Genomic DNA, 16,769 nt, shown 5'->3' on the forward strand with positions numbered 1-16,769 from the left:
GTAAATGGATTAAATGCTCCAACCAAAAGACATAGACTGGCTAAAGGGATACAAAAACAAGACCCTTATATATGCTGTTTACAAGAAACCCAAGTCAGACTTAGGGACACATGCAGACCGAAAGTGAGGGGATCAAAAAAGATATTCTATGAAAATGGAAATCACAGGAAAGCTGGAGTAGCAATTCTCATATCAGGTAAAACAGACTTTATAAGAAAGACTGCTACAAGAGATAAGGAAGGACACTACATAATGATCAATGGATCAATCCAAAAAGAAAATATAAAAATTATAAATATTTATGTACCCCACATAGGACCACCTCAACACATAGGCAAATGCTAACAGCCATAAAACGAGAAATTGACAGTAACACAATAATAGTGGGGGACTCTAACACCCCACCTACACCAACAGACAGATCATCCAGACAGAAATTAAATAAGGAAACACAAGCTTTAAATGACACAATACACCAGATAGACTTAACTGATATTTTTAGGACACTCCGCCCAAAAGTGGAAAAATACACTTACTTCTCTAGTGCACACGGAACAGTCTCCAGAAGAGATCACATCTTGGGTCACAAATCAAACCTTGGAAAATTTAAGAAAATTGAAATGTTATCAAGCATCTTTTCCAACCACAATGCTATGAGATTAGAAATCAATACATGAAAAAAACAGTAAAAAATGCTAATACATGGAGGCTAAACAGTGCACTGCTAAATAACCAAGAGATCACTGAAGAAATCAAAGGGGAAATGAAAAAATACCTAGAAACAAATGACAATGAAAACATGATGATCCAAAACCTATGGACACAAAAAAAGCAGTTCTAAGAGGGAAGTTCATAGCAATTCAAGCTCACTTCAAGAAACAAGAAAATCTCAAATAAACTATCTAAGTTTACACCTAAAGCAACTAAACAAAGAAGAACAAAGGAAATGCAAAGTTAGGAGAAGGAAAGAAATCATGAAGATCAGAGCAGAAATTAATGAAACAGAAACAAAGAAAACAATAGCAAAAATCAATACAAGTAAAAGCTGGTTCTTTGAGAAGATAAACAAAATTGATAAACCTTTAACCAGACTTATCAAGAAAAAAAAGGGAGAGATCTCAAATCGATATAATTAGAAATGAAAAAGGAGAGACTACAGCTGACACCACAGAAATCCAAAAGATCATAAAAGACTACTACAAGCAATATATGCAAATAAAATGGACAAACTGGAAGAAATGGACAAATTCTTGGAAAAGTGTTGAACCAGGATTGAACCAGGAAGAATTAGAAAATATAAACAGACCAATCACAGGTAATGAAATTGAAACTGTAATTTAAAATCTTCCAGCAAACAGAAGTCCAGGACCAGAAGTCTTCACAGGCGAATTCTATAAACATTTAGAGAAGAGTTAATACCTATCCTTCTCAAACGCTTCCAAAAAATTGCAGAGGGAGGAATGCTCCCAAACTCATTCTATGAGGCCAGGTCACCATAACCCTGATAACAAAACCAGACAAAGATATCACAAAAAAGGAAAATTATAGACCAATATCACGGATGAAGAGAGATGCAAAAATCCTCAACAAAATACTAGCAAACAAAATCCAACAACACATTAAAAGGATCATACACCATGACCAATTGGGATTTATCCCAGGGATGCAAGGATTCTTCAATATATGCAAAACAATCAATGTGATACACCATATCAACAAATTAAAGAATAAAAACCATATGATCATCTCAATAGATGCAGGAAAGGCTTTTGACAATATTCAACAACCATTTATGATAAAAACTCTCCAGAAGGTGGGCATAGAGGGAACCTACCTCAACATAATGACAGCCATATATGAAAAATCTGCCACAAACATCATTCTCAATGATTCAAAACTGAAAGCATTTCCTCTAAGATCAGGATCAAGAGAAGGATGTCCACTCTCTCCACTATTATTCAATATAGTATTGGAAGTCCTAGCCACAGCAATCAGAAAAGAAAAAGAAATAAAATAATACAAATTGGCAAAGAAGAAGCAAAACTGTCACTGTTTGCCAATGACATGATACTATACATAGAAAATCCTAAAGATGCCACCAGAACCCTACTAGAGGTAAACAGTGAATTTGGTAAGGTTGCAGGATACAAAATTAATGCACAGAAATCTCTTGCATCCCTATACACTAACAATGAAAGATAAGAAAGAGAAATTAAGGAAACAATCCCATTTCCACCGCAACAAAGAGCATATACCTAGGAATAAACCTACCTAAGGAAGAAAAAGAACTGTACTCAGAAAATTATAAAACACTGATAAAAGAAATCAAAGATAACATAAACAGATGGAAAGATATACCACAATCCTGGACTGGAAGAATCAATATTGTGAAAATGACTATACTATCCAAAGCAATCTACAGGTTCAATGCAATCCTTATCAAATGGTCTTTTTCACAGAACTAGAACAAGAAATTTTACAATTACTATGGAAACACAAAAGACCCCGAAGAGTCAAAGCAATCTTAAGAAAGAAAAATGGAGCTAGAGGAATCAGGTTCCCTGACTTCAGACTGTACTACAAAGCTACAGTAACCAAGACATTATGGTACTGGCACAAAAACAGAAATATAGATCAATGGAACAGGATAGAAAGCCCAAAGATAAACCCATGCGCATATGGTCACCTTATTTTTGACAAAGGAGACAACAATATACAGTGGAGAAAAGACAGCCTCTTCAATAAGTGGTGCCGGGAAAACTGGACAGCTACATGTAAAAGAATGAAATTAGAACTTCCTAACACCATACACAAAAATAAACTCAAAATGGATTAAAAACCTAAATGTAAGTTCAGACACTATCAAACTCTTAGAGGAAAACATAGGCAGAACACTCTATGACATAAATCACAGCAAGATCCTTTTTGACCCACCTGCTAGAGAAATGGAAATAAAAACAAAAATAAACAAATGGGACAAAAATAAACAAATGGATTAAAAACCTAAATGTAAGTTCAGACACTATCAAACTCTTAGAGGAAAACATAGGCAGAACACTCTATGACATAAATCACAGCAAGATCCTTTTTGACCCACCTGCTAGAGAAATGGAAATAAAAACAAAAATAAACAAATGGGACCTAATGAAACTTAAAATCTTTTGCACAGCAAAGGAAATCATAAACAAGAAGAAAAGACAACCTTCAGAGTGAGAAAAAAATATTTGCAAACGAAGCAACTGACAAAGGATTAACCTCCAGAATATATAAGAAGCTCATGCAGCTCAATATCAAAAAAACAAACAACCCAGTCCATAAATGGGCAGAAGACCTAAATTGACATTTCTCCAAAGAAGAAATACAGATGGCCAACAAATACATGAAAAGATGCACAACATCACCAATTATTAGAGAAATACAAATCAAAACCACAATGAGGTATCACCTCACACAGGTCAGAATGGCCATCATCAAAAAATCTACAAACAATAAATGCTGGAGAGGGTGTGGAGAAAAAGGAACCCTCTTGCACTGTTGGTGGAAATGTAAATTGATACAGCCACTATGGAGAACAGTATGGACGTTCCTTAAAAAACTAAAAATAGAACTACCATATAACCCAACAATCCCACTACTGGGCATATACCCTGAGGAAACCACAATTCAAAAAGATACATGTACCACATTGTTCATTGCAGCACTATTTACAATAACCAGGACATGGACGCAACCTAAATGTCCATCAACAGATGAACAGATAAAGAAGATGTGACACATATATACAATGGAATATTACTAAGCCATAAAATGGAATGAAATTGAGTTATTTTTAATTTAACTCACTAATTTTAATGAGGTGGATGGACTTAGAATCTGTCATACAGAGTGAAGTAAGTCAGAAAGAGAAAAACAAATACCATATGCTAATGCATACATATGAAATTTTAAAGAGTGGTGCTGATGAACCAAGTAGCAGGGCAGGAATAAAGATGCAGATGTAGAGATGGAATTGAGGGCATGTGAGGGAAGGGGAAGCTGGGATGAAGTGAGAGAGTAGCATTGACATATATGCACTACCAAATGTAAAGGGGATGGCTAGTGGGAAGCTGCTGCATAGCGCAGGGAGATCATCTCGGTTCTCTGTGATGACCTGAAGGGATGGGAAGCAGAGGGTGGGAGGGAGGCTCAAGAGGGAGAGGATATGGGGATATATGTATACATACACCTGATTCACTTTGGTACAGCAGAAACTAACACAACATAGTAAAACATTTATACTCTAATAAAGATGTGAAAAAAAACTTGTTCTTATTTATTTTTTTTTATTGCTTTTTTTTTTTTTTTGCTTTCTTTTTGTTTGTTCTTGCTTTTAGGTTTCTTGTTTATTTTGTTTTTGCTGATGTAAACTTACAAATGAATAAAAACCTCCACCTTCCCCAACCCAGGGGAAGATGCCAGCAATTGTGTTTTTAAAAGTATAACCTCTCCTACTCCCACAACTTGGGGGAGAGTACACAGCTTTTATATTTCAGATCCACAAAGATAGAATAAGTCAGGAAGAGGGATAGAAGGTGATGATTAAACTAAAGAAAAAGTTACCCAATCTCTAGTGGCTTCCCTGAGTTAGAAGGAAGTCAGTGATTACTTTCCTTGAGGAATGTAATTGTGCCCCCCCCAACCTTCCATCCATACTCAAGGGAAGCAGGACCTCTGGGAAAAGGTTGGATAAAGGCTTGAGGACTGATCACTTAGAAGTCTTCCTACCCAGATCACAGAGCCACCCACTTTTTAATGGAACAGGGAGCCTTAAACATGAGCATTTCAGAAAAGACAGTTATGGACTGAAGGGTTTTCACCCTAATCTTCTAAGATGGGAAAGCCTCTTGGTTGCTGTAAAGACCCTAGGATAGGGTGAACAATCTCCAAACCATGACTGAGTTTGAAAATCCTGCAAACCCGTATGGATAGAAACTGAGACTGATTTATTTCACTCAGCAAAACAAATGTAGTGGTTTTCACACACAAATGAAGCAAATACAGATTACACAACTTCTTCAGTTTTTATCACCAAATTTTTCTTTCTCTACCTAGGATCCAGGCAGCTGGCACTGGGCTAGGGAAGAATTCAAAACCAAATATTAAGCCATATTCACAGCAACCATTTCCCTCTCACAACCACTGCCTTGTTATCACACCAAGCTACCTTCCTGGATCTCTGTGCCTGAGGATAAATTCTCTCCCAGAACATTGAACAATGTCTAGTGCAAATAGATCTCTAATGTATCTGCCATATCTTACCCAAATGTGGCCCGTGAGTTCTGAATTCCAGAGGTGGGTACACATGGGACTCAAAGCCTCATGTTGGTGCTCAAAGGAAATATGAAGCTGAAAAAGTCAGGTCCCCCGACATATTAGTAAATAGGTCATATTTATAACCTGGACTAGAACTTGCCAAATGTTAAAATGAAGCCCATAATCAGAGTGAAGAAACACATTAAGAGTTTATTACTTGCTCACACCACAATCAGATGGAATCAGCAAGGGTTTCTGCTTCATACAGTCATTCGGGGATGCAGTCTTCTGACATCTTGTAGTAGCACCATCCTCCCAGGCTTCATCCTTCTCTGAATGAAGCCAGTGATAAGGTGAAAGCCAAGGATGTGACAAGAGCATGTGAGAGTGTTCCATGGACCAAGGATTGAAGTTGTATGTAGCACTTATCTCCAAATCCACTATGACGAATTCAAGCTCATGGCCCCCACACATTTTTGTTCACTGCAAAGAAAGCTGGGAAATGCATGCCCAGGAATCACTGGAAGTTAATTTTGGAAACATCTAGCCAGTCTCAAGTCTACGCCACAGGAATCATAGCTCTTTTTCCCTCCTTATGTTTCTCCATTTTCCTGGGTTGGCTGTGCTAATGACTGAGGAAATCACAGAAGAAAGTGTTAAATTATTACGATTTTCCAATGACCTCAACAATTTACAAAAATCTTAATTTTTTGTGTGAGAGTTAAATTCTAGAAATATTTAGATGGATCAATTCCTTATTTTAATAATTATTTCATAGTGATTCTCTAATTTATTCTGGTGGATATGATGACCAGGCAATCTAAAATACTGGAAATTGAATTTTTAGTTCCTCAGAAAGGTACAAACATTGCCTTACTCCATAATTTTACTAAAGTGATGGGAGATTGGCATTTGCACTCAAAAGCCTATCCAGGCTGAGGTCACTGCTATGGCCCTGGAGACGTGGCTTCAGGAGGCCAAACTGCAGATCTGAACACTCCCTGGTGAGTTATGGGAATGGAATTGAATATGCATATGTTTGGGATAGGAGTGTCCTCATCAAGGAGGCTACTGAGTCCCTGCCTTCTGTGGAAGACTGAGAAGTAAGTCTATGAGGCTAGACAGGTAATCTACTTGTTCTCCCCTTGGGAGTGCTGGAGACAGGACACACTTTCCTGCCAGACTCCCTTTCCAATATTCCATGCTGCTCTGCCCTTTTGCTGACTACATTCACCCACAAGGCTACACTGGGAAATTAGTTTATGGAGGGTCTCACATAAAACTACTCTTTCTTAATATTCTATGAATTCAGTCTATCTTCAGTCAGCCTCCAATTTCTAATGAATTCCTTCTTCTCTAAATATATTTCAATTCTTTCCATTTATCTCACTGTCAGTTTTTGTCCAAGATCCTGTTCTGTTAAAGGCTGTTCTTACATGAGGTAAAAATAACTTTAAAAGTTTCAGAGACATTTTAAAAGGTTTAGGGATTCAGAAAAGTTGACACAAATTTCAAAGGAGAAAGGATCAAAAAGAATTTTTCATGATGTGGTCCCCTGAATGTCTACATAAAATCACCTGGGCTACTTTTATTTTACAAAGCAGATTTCTGGGCCCCACTAGAGACCTACAAATTCAGACTTTCCAAGGGGTAGAGTCAGGATTCAGAATTTTTAAACCAATTCCTAGGTGATTCTAATTCGCATTAAAACTGAGATTTACTAAACTAAAGGATAATTGGGTTCTTTGATAAAGTACATTTATCTTATCTCAAGGAAATATTCGGTATATATTTATGGAGGTTTGCAATCTGTCTATATCATTATTATACGAGTAGCATAATGATTACTATGAAGAAAAATTAAGTGCTCCCCATCTCACACCTACCCTTTACCCCAGCAAAAGCCTGATGTCCTGATAAATACACCATAATCATTGAGCTGGGTGATTCATTCAAGAATATCCTGAAGGACACCATGACCTCTCCACCCCACCTTCTTCGTAGAGGACTAGAGAGGGAGAGGAATACAGGAGGAGGTTTTGCGTCTTTCTTGATCCCTCCCTGGGTTGTGGGGTTGGGGGAGGAAAGAAAACATTGAACTTGTCCTTCCTCCTTCAAAGATTTGACCCAATAGACTCTCTCATAAGGTTTGACGGTGTTTTAGTTATCTACAACTGCATAACAAACTTGCTCAAAACTCAGTGGCTTAACAATATGTTATCTCCGTGGTTCTATCGGTTGAGTAGTTTCAGCTGGAGAGTCCTGCTTGATATTTCTTATGCAGTATCCGTCAGGTGGCAACTGGATCTAGAGATTTCTGAAGGTTCACAGGACAGGTGTGCAAAATCACTCACTCATGTCTCTAGGAATTGATGCTGGGTGTCAGCTTGGGGCTCAGTGTGGCCTCTCTCTGTGACTATGGCTTCTCATAGCATTGAGAGGGTGTGGGAGGTCTGAGAAGGACCGGTCACCCCAGAACAAGTATTCCAGGCAGAAGCTGCAAGACTTCTCATGTGCTAGCCTCAGAAGTTCCAGAGCATCCCTTATAATTCATTCTATTGTTTGAGCAAGTCCTTTATGGAAATAGTCTTCTTGATATGTTGGGGGTGGTGATAAGGTCACATTAAAGAAGAACATGAGGAGTGAGAGATAATCTAACAACCATCTTTGGAAAATACAATCTTCCATAGAGGGTGGCTTGGAAATATGGTACAGAGCTTGCTTCTATTTTTCTACCAAGGGAACTTGGAAGGGAATGAAGAAGGTACCCAGGATTCTGGGGATGGGATAAGATAGGGCCCAGAAGGTGATACAGAAGGTAGCATTGGGAAAATTCTGAGAGGCCAGCCAACCCCAGATCCCTGTGGTTCACCATGCCTTGGTGTTACAGAAGAGGGAACAAAGGAAAGGAGTATTCATTACCTATAAAAATATGCCAGGGGTGAGGATTGGGGGGGGGTGCAGAAGCCCACACTGCACTGTTTCCACATGGAGTGAATAGGCAGCACAACTATATGTACACATACCCCATGCTGATGACAAACCTCAACACAAATGTTCTCAAACAATCCTTTCTCCTCAGGCATGGGATGAGATGCACTGGGCAGTGCCCAGAATGCACACAGGCATGAGGGACATGAATAAGAGGGAGTTATTGAAAGAGAAAGATGGCCTTTCCTTCTTCTCTACTAAGTTCCTTGAAGCTGGACAGAAGATAGTTACAGAAGACAGTGATTCTTGAATATGAATGAATATGTGCTTCCATGAGACTGAGAGCTTAATAATGAGATTAGAATGCAAAGCACTATTTAAGGCTGAATTTATCATCATGGATACCTTAATGGTATTTTATACTTTTCTTCTATGTACCTCCTCCCCACCTACCCCCTAAAGGCAGGAGTAAGGGGTCGTGAACTTGAAAAATTATAATAACAGCTTAAAAACTCCACTCCATGTTTGAGTACTATAAAAATGCTCAAGCAAACTTTCTATATGCAAATACTTCTTTGAAATAGAAAATTTGACTTACCCTCCAATAAGAAGATCCTGAAAATTAGACCTAATTTTTGTGTCAGAGCAGATTCTATGGCAAAAAGGATGTGAAATGTGGGGTGTTTTTGGTTCCATAGAGATACCTGTTTCAATCCAGGGATAGTGTCATGTGGTCATTTATAAATGTCTGCCCTTGCCATTAGTCTATAAGCTCCCTGAGGGCAGGAGACCATCGACTGTATTTCTAGCGTCCAACATGGTACCTTGCACAGAGACCATTTAGTTCAACCTTCATCTCCCAAATTATGATTCTGATTCCATAGAGCTTGAAGAACCTACTCACCATAATGATGAATGTTGGTGTCAGGGCAAGGACAGGAATACATGTCTCTTGTCTCTGCATCCTGGGATTTCCCAACCAAGTACATTTCCTTCTCCACACTGTGGTGACCCAGGAGAACTGGGTACTAATCAGATGGGTTCAGTCTGGTTGTGTCTCCAAGTTAATATCAACAATATTTCCTTGCTTTTCCCCTCTCACTTCAAAGTGATATACTTTAATTAAAAGAAAAGGTTCATAAGTAGAGAAAAATTTCCACAAAAACTAAACCCATCTAGAAGGAAGAAATAAGGGCAGAAAGGCGGCTCTTGTCTGACCTGATTTAGCAATAAGTACATGGTATAAAAAAGAAACAAATCATATCACCTCACTGAAAAAAAATCTAAATTCATTTATTCATTCAACAATATTTTTTGATCACCTACTATGTGCCAAACACTGTTGTAGGCATTGAAGAGCAGCAGCAAATAAGACAAAGTCCTTTATTCAAATACATTACACTCTAGTTGGGGAGGCAGAAGTAAATACAAAAACAGGAGAATTTCCAAGAGTTATGAGTAATCTGAAGTATAGCAACATCATGCTGGGTTATGGGACAACTGCTGGATGAGAGTTTCCTTCGGTGTGGATGGCCAGGAATGACCTATGAAGAGGTGACATTTCATCTGGGATGTAAACAATACGAAGGAGCTTGCCATGCCAAGTGCTGGGGAAATATTGTTTCAAGCCAAAGGAACAGCAAGTACAAAGAAGTAGAGACAGTATGATTTTGAGGAAAGTGAAGAGGGAAATGGAGGCAGGGAAAACAGCTTGAGGAAAAGCAATATAATAGCAAGAATAAAATTTTTAGTATGAAAATACATGCCATGTTTGGAAACAAGCAATTCTGATGTGGCTGAAATAGGATATGGATGGGAATGAGACTGAAAACAAGGCTGAGAAGCAGTGAAGGGCATTTGAAAGTCTAGACTTTATTCTTCAAATAATAGGAAATAAAGGGATTTGTTGGAATGGATGATAACAGAGACTGGATGGAAGCATGAAGAAACTAGAGGCAAGAAGTACAGATAAAAGATATTGATTAACATGATCCAGTTAACACTGGGAAGCAGAAGTAGCAGAGTGGCACTGGTCTAGGAAAGGTGGAGAGAGAATTAAGGGACATTTCAGGGATGGGATTATAATATGTGTAGGTACCAATTCGATGTAAGGGTTGATGGAGGGGAGGAGTCAGAAAACTTTATGGTTTCTTGGTAGTGGCAGAGGGGGAACCAGTAGTTAACATACATAGGAGCAATTCTTTGAGATGAGTTCAGTGTAGGTCATATCTGGAGGGTCAGACATCTGTGGAATAGACAAGGAGAGCTCTCTGGCCAGCTATTGGGAGATGAGGTCTGGTTTTGAGAAGGAAGGGGTAAAGATGCAGATGTGGACATCATAGGCATCTAAATGAGAGTTAAATCCGTGGAAATGGATGAGGTTACTCAGAAGAGGAAGGTAGTTGAAGAAACAGAAGGTTGAGGAGAAGAGGTCAGGAAAGACGAGTAGAAGAGAACCTTAGGAAACGATTTCATTTAAGGTGTGACAGAGCAAAAAAGAGCCAGTGAAGTGTACTAAAAAGGGATGTAGAGTGGTAAGAGGGAAATCAGAAGAAAGTATTGTGTCAGAAGTAATTGGATGAAAAAAGAAGGGAATCAAGAGTGTCAAAAATATTGTCAAGAAGAGAGCAGACCATAGCTGGAGTTGTATAATTATTATTTCTATAGATTGACCAAATTCTATCCAGAAGGATAGTTAAGGATACATTGCTATTCTGAAAATAAATATAAATTGTGCCAAAGTGCATAGTTTTCTGCTCCAATGAAAGCTTTGCCCACTTTCAAATATGAGCACTTTTAAATTAAAATAAGGACCAAGTTCACAGTTAGAGGTATTCTTTCCCCCTCCCTTCCCCAATTTCATGTAAATGATGAATAAATAATGTAGCAATTTAATAAGTAACTGTACTTTTGAACTTAGCTATAATAGGAATCCACCAGAAGAGTGATTTGAAAGAAACACTATAAAAATATTCTGCTTATGTTTAGTCAAATTAAGGCTTTTAGGGAGATAAATGAAGGAGATAAATAAGAGGAGTTTACTAAAAATAGGGTACTTTGAACAAAATAGAAAGTGGCATGCATGTCTTATGTATACATTTGATACAAAGTAGTGTTATTTAGCTTCTAACCATTTTTACCTGAATGGATGATCATCTATGAATTTTTAATTGCAAGTTGCAATCTGAGCTCAACCAAAATTAATACCTATCAGAACAATAGATTTCATTTTTGTCTGCACAATATAATCACCACATTGACGTAGGACCTCGCATGGTGCGTTATCATGAAGGTCAGACCATGGTCTTTCAAACACATCATTTTCCTTGGACTCTATCTTAACATCAACGACTTCAGAGGACCTCTGCTAATGTCATTACAGAGAAATAGAAAATGAGGTCTGCCACGTTTTTAATGTGCCATTATTTTGCAAAAGAGAAAAATCTAACAGGAATTTAAAAGAGGTAGGTGGGAATGGGAAGAAAAACATATCAAAATGTGAAAATCAAGGAAGACAACTTGTTCAGATTCCAACAGTCCACAACACAGTACATTATACCTGTCTCATAAATTTTCCTTTAGCTTGGGGTAGAAAATTAAGTTACCACATTTCTGTGATTTAAGATCTTTGAATTTGATTTGAATAACTGTGTCTCTGAGGTTGTTTCACTACATTTTTTCCTAATAAGGTAAAGCTTTTTATTATTTAAAGAATTATTCACACCACATTTTTGATCCTCTAAGATCTTAAAATGCAAATAGTGTTTACTGATTTTATTAAAGTATTAAAATGAATGCTAGGTATTGTCATAGATACTGTTAATTACCTACCCAACAAGTCTTCCTTCTTTCCTGTCAGAACCATGATTTTATTCATGCATTCACCCTCCCCTCTTCCCTGGAGAAATCCTAACTAGTCTAGCCTAATGGTGAGCCTATCATTGCCCAGGAAAATGATATTGGTCCCAGGATGAACCTATAACTTAAGTTGGCCCAATCAAACTGGAGAGAAGGCTTATACTCTCCATCTTTCCCCTAATAGACACCAGCAAGGAAAAATAATCTCCCAAATGTCACAGAGAGCCATCTTGGTTTCCCTGAGAACCATTCTTAGGATCAAGAATGGCAGAGCAGAGTTACAGAAAAAAACACTGAATTTTCAATGACTCCATTGAACTACTGTTTATTATACCTGGACCCCACTTAACCCTTTGGATTACAAAAAATGGAAGAAAATAAACGTCCTTTCTGTTTAAATATATTTGGCTTGAGACTTTCTGCTATATACAGCCAAAGGCATCTCAAGTAATTTTGTAATTTACCTAAACTCAAATTAAAACAGCACTGTGTATTCACTTTATTCTTTCCTCACATATTTAGGTGACATATTTCTAATGTATTTGAGGACATAGAGGCATGCTAAAGCCAAATTATGTACCAAATATAATCTAACTAAGTTATGACTAAAATTCCCAGGGCCTAACATGCCAACAACACATACTCCTTTAAGATATGCCATTTCCTTATGGCACCAGCTACATATTTTTAGTCTCACAATCAATAAGATTTAACATCCACAAGCATCCCAAATTCCTCTAATTTGCAACATTCCTCTAGTATCACCTTAATTGAAGTTACCATAATAATCCCTCACCTAAATCCCTATAATTATCTTCTAGCTGCTTCTACTGCTGCTGTCTCTAAAATTTGTATTATACTTCCCACAGCAGCCAGAGTGACATTCCTAAAACATAAACAAGATCATATCACTTATTCAACACCTTCCAATGTCTTCCATCACACTCAGAATAAAACCCAATCCCCTTACCCTGGTTTACAAACCCCTACGTGGTCTATCGCCTTCATACCCCTTGGACCACGTCCGAACACTCTTTCCGCACTCACTAGACTCCAGCTACACTAGATTTCTTTTATGTGCCTCAAATGCTCTCCCCTTGTATCCAAGTTAAGGACCTTTGTCCTAGATATTCATTGCTCCTAGAAATTTCAATACATAATCTTTTAATGGCTAATGTCTTCTTGTAATTCTGATTTTTTTAATTTTTAAATTTATTTTTTTATATGGCAAGTTCTTATTAGGCATCCATTTTATACACATCAGTGTATACATGTCAATCCAAACTCCCAATTCATCACACCATCCCCCCCACCCCCACCACTTTCCCCTCCTGGGTGTCCATACGTTTGTTCTCTACATCTGTGTCTCAATTACTGCCCTGCAAACCAGTTCATCTGTATCACTTTTCTAGGTTCCACATATATGTGCTACTATACGATATTTGTTTATCTCTTTCTGACTTACTTCACTCTGTATGACAATCCTAGATCCATCCACATGGCTACAAATGACCCAATTTCATTCCTTTTTATGGCTGAATAATATTCCACTGTATATATGTACCACATCTTCTTTATCCATTTGTCTCTCAATGGGCATTTAGGTGGCTTCCACGATCTGGCTATTGTAAATAGTGCTACAATGAACATTGGGGTGTTTTGTCTTTTTGAATTATGGTTTTCTCTGGGTATATGCCCAGTAATGGGATTGCTGGGTCATATGGTAATTCTATTTTTAGTTTTTCAAGGAGCCTCCATACTACTCTCCATAGTGGTTCTATCAATTTACATACATACCCAGAGTGCAAGAGGGTTCCCTTTACTCTGCACCCTCTCCAGAATTTGTTGTTTGTAGATTTTCTGATGATGCCTATTCTAACTGGTGTGAGGTAATACCTCATTGTAGTTTTGATTTGCATTTCTCTAATAATTAGTGATGTTGAGGAGCTTTTCATGTGCTTCTTGGCCATCTGTATGTCTTCTTTGGAGAAATGTCTCTTTAGGTCTTCTGCTCATTTTTGGATGGGGTTGTTTGTTTTTTAAATATTGAACTTCATTAGCTGTTTATATATTTTAGATATTTATCATTTGTCTGTTGATTTGTCTGCAAAAATTTTCTCACATTCTGAAGGTTGTATTTTCGTCTTGTTTATGGTTTCCTTTGCTGTGCAAAACTTTTAAGTTTCATTAGGTCCCATTTGTTTATTTTTGTTTTTATTTCCATTACTCTAGGAGGTGGATAAAAAAGATCTTGCTGTAATTTGTCAAAGAGTGTTCTTCCTATGTTTTCCTCTAAGAGTGTTATAGTGTCTGATCTTACATAAGGTCTCTAATACATTTTGAGTTTATTTTCATTTATGGTGATAGGGAGTGTTCTAATTTCTTCTTTTACATGTAGCTGTCCAGTTTTCCCAGCACCACTTATTGAAGAGGCTGTCTTTTCTTCATTGTATATACTTGTCTCCTTTGTCATAGATCAGTTGACCATGACAACTGATCATGGTCAGTTGGTGCGTGGGTTTATCTCTGGGCTTTCTATCCTGTTCCATTGATCTATATTTCTGTTTTTGTGCCAGTACCATATTGTCTAGATTATTGTAACTTTGTAGTATAGTCTGAAGTCAGGGAGTCTGATTCCTCCAGCTCTGTTTTTTTCCCTCAAGACTGCTTTGGCTATTCGGGGTCTTTTGTGTCTCCATAGAAATAAGAAGAATTTTTGTTCTAGTTTTGTAAAAAATGCCATTTGTAATTTGATAGGGATTGCATTGAATTTGTAGATTACTTTGGGTAGTATAGTCATTTTCACAATATTGATTCTTCCAATCCAGGAACATGGTTTATGTCTTCAACTGTTGGTATCATCTTTAATTTCTTTCATCAGTGTCTTAGAGTTTCCTGCATACATGACTTTTGTCTCCCTAGGTAGGTTTATTCCTAGGTATTTTATTCTTTTTGTTGCAATGGTAAATGTGAGGGTTTCATTAATTTCTCTTTCAGATTTTTCATGGTAAGTGTATGGGAATGCAAGGGATTTCTGTGCATTAATTTTGTATCCTGCAATTTTACCAAATTCATTGATTAGCACTAATAGTTTACTGGTGACATCTTTAGGATTCTCTATATATAGTATCATGTCATCTGCAAACAGTGACAATTTTACTTCTTCTTTTCCAAATTGTATTCCTTATGTTTATTTTTCTTCTCTGATTGCCATGGTTAGGACTGCCAAAACTATGTTGAATAATAGTGGTGAGAGTGGACATCCTTGTATTGTTCCTGATCTTAGAGGAAATGCTTTCAGTTTTTCACCATTGCAAATGATGTTTGCTGTGGGTTTGTCGTGTACAGCCTTTATTATGTTGAGGTAGGTTCCCTCTATGCCCACTTTCTGGAGAGTTTGTAATCAGAAATTGGTGTTGAATTTTGTCAAATCCTTTTCTGTATCTACTGAGATTATCATATGGTTTTTATTCTTCAATTTGTTAATATGGTGTATCACATTGATTGATTTGTGTTTATTGAAGAATCATTGCATCTCTGTGATAAATCCCACTTGATCATTGTGTTTGATCCTTTTGATGTGTGGTTGGATTCTGTTTGCTAGTATTTTAAGGATTTTTGCATCTATATTCATCAGTGGTATTGGTCTGTAATTTTCTTTTTTTGTAGCATCTTTGTCTGCTTTTGGTGTCTGGGTGATGGTGGCCTCATAGATTGAGTTTGGGAGTGTTCCTTTCACTGCAATTTTTTGGAAGAGTTTGAGAAGGATGGGTGTTAGCTCTTCTCTAAATGTTTGATAGAATTCACCTGTGAAGCCATCTCATCCTGGGCTTTTGTTTGTTGGAAGATTTTTAATCACAGTTTCAATTTCATTACTTGTGATTGGTCTGTTCATATTTTCCATTTCTTCCTTGTTCAGTCTTGGAATGTTATACATTTCTAAGAATTTGTCCATTTCTTCTAAGTTGTCCACTTTATTGGCATAGAGTTGCTTGTAGTAGTCTCTTAGGATGCTTTGTATTTCTGCAGTGTCTGTTGTAACTTCTTTTTCATTTCTAATTTTATTGATTTTGAGTCCTCTCCCGCTTTTTCTTGATGGGTCTGGCTAATGGTTTATCAATTTTGTTTATCTTCTCAAAGAACCGGCTTTTAGTTTTATTGATCTTTGCTATTGTTTTCTTTGTTTCTATTTCATTTATTTCCACTCTGGTCTTTATGATTTCTTTCCTACTGCTAACTTTGGGTTTTGTTCGTTCTTCTTGCTCTACTTCCTTTACATGTAAGGTTAGATTGTTTATTTAAGATTCTTCTTGTTTCTTGAGGTAGGCTTGTATAGCTATAAACTTCCCCCTTAGAAATGCTTTTGCTGTATCCCATAGGTTTTGGATCATCGTATTTTCATTGTCATTTGTCTCTAGGTATTTTTTGATTTCCTCTTTGATTTCTTTAGTGATATCTTGGTTATTTAGTAGCGTATTGTTTAGCCCGCATATGTTTGTGATTTTTATGTTTTTTTTCCCTCTAATTGACTTCTAATCTCATAGCCTTGTGGTCAAAAAAATGCTTGATATGATTTCAGTTTTCTTAAATTTACTGAGGCTTGCTTTGTGTCCCAAGCTGTGATCTATCCTGAAGAATGTTCCATGTGCACTTGAGAAGAAATTGTAATCTGCTGTTTTGGGATGGAA

At 37.2% G+C, this 16,769-nt stretch overlaps 1 long non-coding RNA gene across 1 annotated transcript in view; it reads right to left on the bottom strand.

The window, feature by feature from the left end:
• Positions 1 to 535: 535 nt before the first annotated feature.
• LOC136794277 (uncharacterized) overlaps positions 536 to 16,769 on the bottom strand; it is a 157,103-nt gene continuing 140,869 nt past the window's right edge. Inside the window, exon 5 of the long non-coding RNA XR_010840827.1 lies at positions 536 to 596. This is a non-coding gene — a long non-coding RNA (uncharacterized lncRNA). The remainder of the gene's footprint in view (positions 597 to 16,769) is intronic.

The sequence above is a fragment of the Kogia breviceps genome, chromosome 5 (assembly GCF_026419965.1).
Source record: "Kogia breviceps isolate mKogBre1 chromosome 5, mKogBre1 haplotype 1, whole genome shotgun sequence".
NCBI lineage: Eukaryota > Metazoa > Chordata > Mammalia > Artiodactyla > Physeteridae > Kogia > Kogia breviceps.